At 38.2% G+C, this 8,853-nt stretch overlaps 1 protein-coding gene across 2 annotated transcripts in view; it reads right to left on the reverse strand.

Moving 5' to 3' along the window:
• Window positions 1–1,015, reverse strand: part of LOC149078627 (uncharacterized) — a 45,402-nt gene extending 44,387 nt beyond the window's left edge. The window contains exon 1 of one of the 2 annotated variants that reach the window (XM_089240761.1): window positions 631–1,015. The gene's annotated coding sequence lies outside the window, so the exon portion shown is untranslated. The remainder of the gene's footprint in view (window positions 1–630) is intronic. The other variant, XM_089240764.1, reaches the window with a different exon arrangement.
• Window positions 1,016–8,853: the final 7,838 nt, after the last annotated feature.

Here is an 8,853-nt window from a genome sequence, read left to right on the forward strand (position 1 = left end):
GTGTTCAAAGCTTACATAGAGAAATCACGCTGAGCCGAAACCGCTGAAACTATAATTATGAAACTTGTGGGTGTTCTTCCTGAGCTCTGTGGGAAATTTCGATTTCTGAATTGATTCTGGGAGTGCTTGGACTCTTACCACAGATTAATGTGGGTGCGCGAGAAAAACCGTGACGGGAGATCTCCCCTCGAAATTGATGGAAAATGATTTTTACAGAATAGCATGGTTAAATCTATTATTCTATCACTTTGGTGCCCATTTCTGAAATACTAGTCATCCTCCTTCCGAAATAAATTTCTGGCAACGGCCCTGTGCTCGAGCATCCACAGCAACACCGGATACCATTACTACAACCACTGATGGTGGTAGATCGATAGTAGCAAACGCCCCCCTCCCCCCAGATCAGACTTTTCAAGGCCTCTCTTATAGTGAATTTACAAGGTGAAAAAAGGGTAAGAATCGTTCCGGGCGCCCCCCCCCCCGGGCTGGAGTCAACTTATATGGAAAACCACACCTTTATGTACATAACCTTATTACCCTTATGTGGTAAATTGAAAAAACAAATCTTGATCATGAAATAACAGGTAATTTTAAAAAATCAAAACGACTCATTAAAACTCATTAACTCACCGAGCGCAGATCAGGTTCTTCATCCACATCAACAGATTTCAATTCAGTCTTTCAGTGAACGAAATATAACATCTCGTTATTATCATATTCAAAAAAAAAAAACCACCTATCACAAGGAAGTTTTAAAAAAAACCAAACAAAATCCACGGAAAGCGTAAAAACACAATCAAATTACAATTTCATAAAAGATGCACTACGTGTAGCCTCCATCATGTGTAACAGCCGGAGTCGTGATACCGACTGAGTCCTAAAAGAAAAAAAGCACGAAGTTTTTTTTGGAGGAAAAAAAAAGAAATAAAACCTGCGCACTGAAGGGAAGCACAGACACAGGGTAAAAAAAAAAAAAAGGAGGAGGGGCCCCAAGAGATAATAATGGTGTTGAGGGGGAAAATAAACGTGTGGCACCACTGCTATATGAGAAAAGTTGGAACCGGGGTGGTGGGATATAGACGTCGAAGCCGTCAAGCAGGTGGTGCTGGTTGGCAGCGGCCGCCAACCGGATTACAAAGAAAAAAAAATCTGGTTTGATTCACTCACGATGGTGGGAAATTGGTGATGGGTACATGAAAAAAAAAATTATAAAATAAATAAAGGTCTCTTGTTTTTTTATATAGAATTTTTACAAGGTGTGTGGATGGAAAGGTATATCGTTCTAAACGACGCGAGGGGTAAGAAAACTTGTTGGGAGAGAGGAGATGGGAAGAAACTGGTCTCAGATCCTCTTCATTTTGGGGTTTCTTTGGGTCACACTTACTTAATAGAAGAAAAAGGTATAGACCTAAAAGCGACACGAAAATTCTTCTAGAAGCATCTATTTCGCCGCGATACATACAAATATATCCTTGAAAGATTTGCTTTCGAGGGTGATGAGATTTTCAACTGAACAAACGTACTTGAAATTTTTAAAAATGTTATTACCTTGAGTCTTCGCTCGTATATCGGGGTACCGTAGATCAGATTTTAACAGCTCGTACCCAGTGCCGTCCTAAGGCATGGGGCCCACCCGGTCACGGCCCGGGGGCCTTAACCCTCCGAGGATCACAGAAGATTCATAAAATGGTTTAAAAAAAAACACTTCACCTTCAACAAAATGTTTTCAAAAGTGGCCAGCTAGAAAATGCTTTCCCCCCTTCTGCTCAGCAGGACATCGAGCAAGGGGTGCCAGGGATTTGACTGAAGTGGCATTTGTGTAACGCCCACTTAATGCCTCTATTCTTTAGGCTGAACAATAGTGTACCTCTGGATTTTTGTCGAACCTGCTCAATCGCTCTGGCAGAGTAGAGAGTTACTTATTTGTTCCGGTTTAACTATTCAGAAATATAGATGAGGGAAATATTCTGAAAAATTTGTATTTTAGGCGTTCTGCATATGAGATAATTTATAATTTAGGTGTTAAAAAATAAAGGAGGAAAAGTGTGTATTTTTAACGTATAATTTATGCTTGATTTTTTTTTTAGATCATCAATCTATTTGAGGGCTTCTTATCGCATCGGCTTCAGAAATGGGTCGTACAAATCCATCTGAATTATAAATATACCTTATATTTGCTGTTCCACTAATTTCACAAATAATGAAAATCGAACATTTTCTTTGTATAGGTGTGTACAAACTTTTTTATAAGCGTTTGTATTGGTATTTAATAGGCACTTTCAGATTCAAAATATAAGGCTTCTAAAGTTGATCATTCTGTTGGATTTGTTTTACGGCTAAAAAAAGTAAAAAAACTCCAATTTAATTTAATGCTATGTCATTTCCGTTTTCAAGACTCGGATTTTTTAGTTCGGCATTTCTCAACCTTTTTGAACCCAAGGACCACTGAGATGTCTCGTACAATTTTTCGGACCACATGTGTCCCCTATTACGGGACATCCTATAATTTTTGTTCCGATTATTTTTTTTATACAATTTTTTCCGTTTTTTTCAACGAGGCTTTATTTAAATTTGTAAATTTACTGAAGTCGTGAATGCACGGACATGCTTTCATGTTGCAAGGGGTACTATAGTTATTGAAATATAAAATTAAACTTTCTATACGGACATGCTATGCCCAAAAATCCAACTAGAAAGTTGTTGCCCTGACTCTCCTTATGATGTCAAAGAATTCTCCGTTTCTAAGTGGAATATTCACTGAGATATTCGAATTAGAAAAATTGGGGGAAAATAGCATTGGAATGTGGGTAAACTGTTTTACCACGTGGAAACGTGGAATTTGTTTTTGTTGGCTGCAGTAGAAAGACAGGCAGGGTACAACTTTTTAATTTGATTTTCGGGCACAGGGTGTCCGTATAAAAATTAATGTGTTTTATTTTAGTAACTAACAACCCTTTGAAAGATTAATGACGTATCTGAGTAATGCTCGCTATTTGGATACTTTTTCTAATTAGGAGTATGCCTCTAGTGACAACGTTCGCCAGTAAAATGCCGTGCATACCGCTACCTGTGCCCCCCCCCCTTATATATTTTATGGTAAATGCGAAAAATTCGGTTATTATGCATAATTCCAGACCATTTTGACAAATTTGTTAAATTTTCCGAATTTATCACATTTACCGGTGATAAATAGACAAATACCGATGTTCAAGACAAAGAGTCAAAAAGTCCGACTCTTTGTCTTGAACAGCGAGTAATTCCAGCTATAAAGATTATTTTGTCTTTCCACTATTTGTCGCTGCTACTGAAGAAGGAACGTCATACAGTTCCGAAACGCATTTGACTGTTGTTCTCTTCTAATTTTTGGTATGCTCACGTTGTTTTCCCTAGTATATTGTCTCACCCAAAAGGTAATTACAACATTCTGAAGGTAACATTCTAACGATAGCTAACATTACAGGATTGGTAATAATTTATATGTTTTTATCATTATAACATTATTTTCATTTAATTCAATTCCTCCCATCAAGTACGGGAAAAAACTCATAAGTGGTTGAATTTGGGGATATTTCTGCATGATTTGTTCCATATTTATGTTATTTATCAACTACATTCGGGAATTATGCGTAATCACTGATAAAAGTGATAAATGTAGGAAAATTAATCTACTTGATACCGACGCGATTGGTGATTACGCATAATAACTGGCGATTATCGGTAATCACCGATTTTTCATATATACTGCAACATATACACATGAGTTCATACCTTTCTCACAGAATGAGTTTTGATAGCTTTTCAATGAAGTATTTTCTCTAACATACAGATGTGGGGTAAACGAAGTCTTGAAAATTATAATGAATATAAGAAAGACACCTGAAGAAGCAATTATTAAATTTGTGAATTGAACCGATAGTAGAAAAATGAAAGAATGAGAAAAAATCCTCTTAAAAATACAGTAGGCTACAAAAATTCAGTAAAATGTTCCGCATTACAAGGCATTGAGAACTAGCGGCACATTTGCAATATTAATAATATTCTCGCATATTTCTCGACGATTTCTTGCATTAAGTTTGTACCAGTCCATATTACATATTTATGTCTTCCTCTTACGACTCGGAAACGGATGATTTAGATGATTCATTTTCTGAGCTTGATAAAAGCTCTTCTCTGTCGCTCACTTTTTTTTTTACATTGTTTCAATATTGTCGCAAGTTAAAATGAAGGTGATGAAGCAGTCAATTGATAATAGGCAACTGAATAACCGTTTTTGAGATAGTTTCTTATCAGGAAAGAAACAATTTTAGCTAACAATAAAAGGTGGTGAAAAAAAAAGAATTCCAACTCTCTCACTGTGGAAGAGGATTTAGAGGGGGAAGGAAAATCTTTATCTCTTTCACTTGCTGGTACTGACGTTAAGTTTCTTTCAAACTTGCTAGTACAATGAATTGGAATGTATTTTGTACCGATAATACGGGGTATTTATCTGTATTTTAAGAATGGTCTACTTATCTCAACGCAAAGCTAATAAACCTGAATAAATTCCTAAAAATTATGTTGAACCCCCCCCCCATCCCCCCGTGAACTTCCTTATCCCTGCTCATGACTATGTGCACGATTACAAGAAAAATAAATCTGAGACCAAAGGATCCACATATGGACCCTTTGTCACCAATGTTCAAATGATGAGAGAGAATTTTTTTTCAAAAAGTAATTTCTCTATCACAAACGAAAAACTCCTTCTTGACGGTCACTCCTCTTTTACGGTGGTTGTTTTGTTCCGTAGGGTGTCCGCAAGAGAGGGGATTCACACTGTATTTCATTTATAAGCGGATGCAGGCGCTTCGAACGAGGGGGGGGGGCGGATTTTCCTCCTCCACACTCCGCCTATGATAATAGATTTATTTTTGGGGAAACGGAGGGCGAAAGGGGCAGGAAGGCTGGGCCCGTGCACCGACCCCCACCCCAAGCCCATTAAAAATTAGGAAAATTATACAGTGAAATCAGGGTCCTCTAAGACAACAGGTTGGCCGCTGATCGCATACAGAGGTGGCCGCGAAATAGGGGTTATTTTTGTATTATGTCTATCGAGCCTATTTCCCGTTCAGAGAAAAACTTGCCGCAAAGGTAAGTTGGCCAGAGAATAGTGTTGGCCGCCTATGAAAGTTTCACTAGATTTATGTAAAAAAAATTGAAATATCAAAAGAAAATACTCTTTATATTTTTACCAATTTCTGTTAATATAAATGTTTTTCGAAGGGTAGTAGCACAGAATTTCTCAGGAAGAAAATTTTTGTGCCGCCCCCCCCCCCCCCCCGAAGTCTTTTATGCCTCTCCCGAAAGTTCATCCTGCGTACGCCACTCGGTAGAGGCGACCAGTCCCCTCTGTTTCCTCTCATGATTTCATTGCTCTGCTATAGGTATTTAATTTTCAATTGCAATACACAATTATTGAAAGGTTGCATAAAATTTCTATGATAAACACAACGTTTAATAAAAATTGACGACATTGATAAATTGACAGAATGAAATATGCTACAGTCTATCAAGAAGGCCTTTTACAAGAAAATCTGTTTCCCTTTGTTGACGGGAATTATCTCATATCCAAGAATGCTTCTGTTTCACTGCTGAGTTCCTAATACCTCCCCAACCCAAAGTAGTCTTCCTGATAATCCCCGAAGAAAACCGATGTCAAACAAAACTCAATTGTTCATTTGTGTTCGTCTGTGTATGAGTATTTGTGTTATCAATGTGTAGGAAGGTACATGTGCCCCACAACTCTTCCTTTCCCGTGTCCTTTTATTTTAGAGATCTTCAAGTGAGGGGCAGTCTGAAAGATTAAAAATGGAGAAAGGAAAGGGGCGTATGACATGGCAGTATTAGTGTCCGGTGCAATACAAAAGATATGGGGGAAGGAACTAGTTATCTCCGACGCAGATGTGCGTTCCTGGCACTTTCGAAACCATTTTTGGTGAACGCATATGTGAGTTGCTGCCCCTTTTGGTACACTAGAGTTTTGACTCACATATGCGTCGCGGCCCCTCAGCTGGTTAAGAGCAGAGCGGCCTCAGAAAATTGAGAAGTTTTTGAATTTTTTTGAGAATTTGTCAGGTAGGGCCACAGAAAAATTACTTGGCCCGGGGGCCCATGATGCTCTTAAGACGGCCCTGCTCATACCCCCCCCCCCCTTCTCATGGCTCTGTCAATTAAATGCAGTAGTGCATTGAAGCCACGGTTGGTATAAGAGAACAGGGATGATGATAATTTGTCATCTCACACTATCTCTAAGATAACGAAAAATTTTGAAATGTAGATGGAAGTACGTCTTTACCCCCCAACAGCCACCTCTACAGGAACTAATGGATATTATATATTGGTGATAATAGATATTATATATTGGTGATAATGGATATTATATATTGGTGATAATTGATGCTAATTAATTATATGTGGTAATACGATGAGTAAGATGCTGGAGATGAAACATGCTAATAGAGATGCAATTAAGGCTGTATGAATATGATAATGGAGATAAAAATAATAATGGCGAATAATACTCAACTTGAGGTTAAATAGGGGGAATATAATATGTGTAAGAGACAGTCATGAGTATTTACAATGACACATGCGGTATATCAGTTCTGACAGTGCAGTAGAACCTCGATTATCCGAACACATCGGATCCGGAGGGTGTTCAGAAAAGTGAAAAGTTCGGAAAATCGATTTTGAAACTAATTCGATGAAGCAAAGGAATAAATTAAATTTAAGATGAATTCATCAGATGAAAAAAAAAGGTAGCAGCTAAATCTGCTCCTATTCACACGTTTGTTTGCTTGTCAATCGTTTATAATTGCATACACCGTACCCGGAGATCTGCCCCGTACTTACATACCTATAACTCACAGGTACGGTACGTATAATTGTTTGGAAGTGAATCATTGTACAATAGAGCAAAGCTATCGAGTTGGGAGAAAAGAGGATTCAAGTTCCAAAGAAATACCAACTATTGAGCACCATTGACTATAGAAAACTGAAAATGAGTTAGGTTGAAAAGGTGTTCGGTTGACCGAGTTGTTCGGAAAATTGATGTTCGGATAAACGAGGTTCTACTGTAATAGAAGGGAGAAATCAGCCATATAATACAAGTACATATTAGAGACCCGGAACATTGGGTCTGGACATCTCGAGAAAGTTTTTAGGCTGTTTAAGTCTAAAAGTATCAGTGGTATTATAATTAGAGATTTCACGAAGATTGATCATAGTCAGTTCGTTAAAAACGTTTATTGATAAATATGGGATGAATTATTATTATTATTATTATTATTTTTTTTTTTTTTTAAATTTTTTAAATAATAACGTGATCCTCACGTATTCCCAAGGGATCGGCATGATCCGTCCAGGGAAAGTTAACAGTTAACATCAGAAAACAGAATTATATGTATTATTATTAGATACTGGATTCAGTAAAGGGTAATTAGGTAGGGTAATATTAAGGGTAAATATACGAAGTGTCCCATGAATTCATCAATAGCTTCACAATTCATAAGAATTGAAGGGATTGAAAAATTTGAATGCGGTATGCGACAGACTTATTCTCATAAAGGGTGATTTCTTTGGTGCAGAAAAAACAAAAATGAGTTCAAATTTTTGTCGATAGGTGCTGCACGAAAGGAAATCAGATTTCTATAAAATGCAGGGTGTACGATTAACAGCTAATTTCTAAATTTTTCTGTTACTAGGTAACTACTACTACTACTTTACCGCATACCAACTCCGATCATATCACCATATACAGCAATTTACAGCCAATCGAGTTGGGTCGTAAATGAAGGCGCCATCTGTCGGTGGTCACATCAGATTCGGTAGAGAAAGAACTTGTTACCAATGCTCAAGGGCGTAGCGAGGGGGGGGGACTTGGGGGTCTGCCCCCCCCCCGAAATGAGAGAAAATGACCGAAAAAAGGGAAAAAGATGGCCAAATCCATTGTTCTGTCACTTTGGTCCCCCCCTCGAAATGAAAGTGGTCCCCTCCTCGAAATGAAAGTGGTCCCCCCCGAACGAAATTTCTGGCTACGCCCCTGCCAATGCTCTTCCCCGGAATCGAACCCATGGACCTGCCGGTAGCCTGCATGATAGTGTGGTGTGTAGATGAGCATATTATTAATTTTTCACGTAACTTGCGCTTACATAAGGTTTTCCATTATGATGGTGACATTGGTGGATAAAACACTATTGATGAAGTTGTTTTACCTCAGACATAAATTACTGGCTTTTGAGCTTCACGAACTTATCGAACACAGAAAAGATTGAAGAGAGGTGCAGATCCAATCACTCGATTGACAAAAAGTTTAACTGAATGTATTTCCTTACCAAAAAAAACCCATATGAGAATAACTTTTCGCAAACACCACATTCAAATTTATCAGTTCCTGCAATTTTTATTTTCATAAAGGTATTTTTTTCAGTATTTTCATAAAGGTATTTTTTTCAGTATTTTCATAAAGGTATTTTTTTCAGTATTTCTATAAATTCTGTATTTTTGAAGATGTCAGTTTCCAGGGGCGTAGCCAGAAATTTCGTTCGGGGGGGGACCACTTTCATTTCGGGGGGGGGGGGACCAAAGTGACAGAACAATGGATTTGGCCATCTTTTTCCCTTTTTTCGGTCATTTTCTCACACTTCGGGAGGGGGGGGGGGGACGGTCCCCCCCCCCCCCCCCCCCGCTACACCCTTGTCAGTTTCTTCCCTGTCCAGAATATATAAAATTGGGGCTTCAAGGAAAAGGGGCAGAATATTTTTGGGCTTCAGAACTTATTAAGACGCTTCTGATCGTAAAAATAATAGAAAACAATCA

This window comes from Pholcus phalangioides, unplaced genomic scaffold (genome assembly GCF_987345545.1).
Source record: "Pholcus phalangioides strain wild (caught in Gottingen) unplaced genomic scaffold, Ppha-v1.0 ptg000013l_1, whole genome shotgun sequence".
NCBI classification, from domain to species: Eukaryota; Metazoa; Arthropoda; class Arachnida; order Araneae; family Pholcidae; genus Pholcus; species Pholcus phalangioides.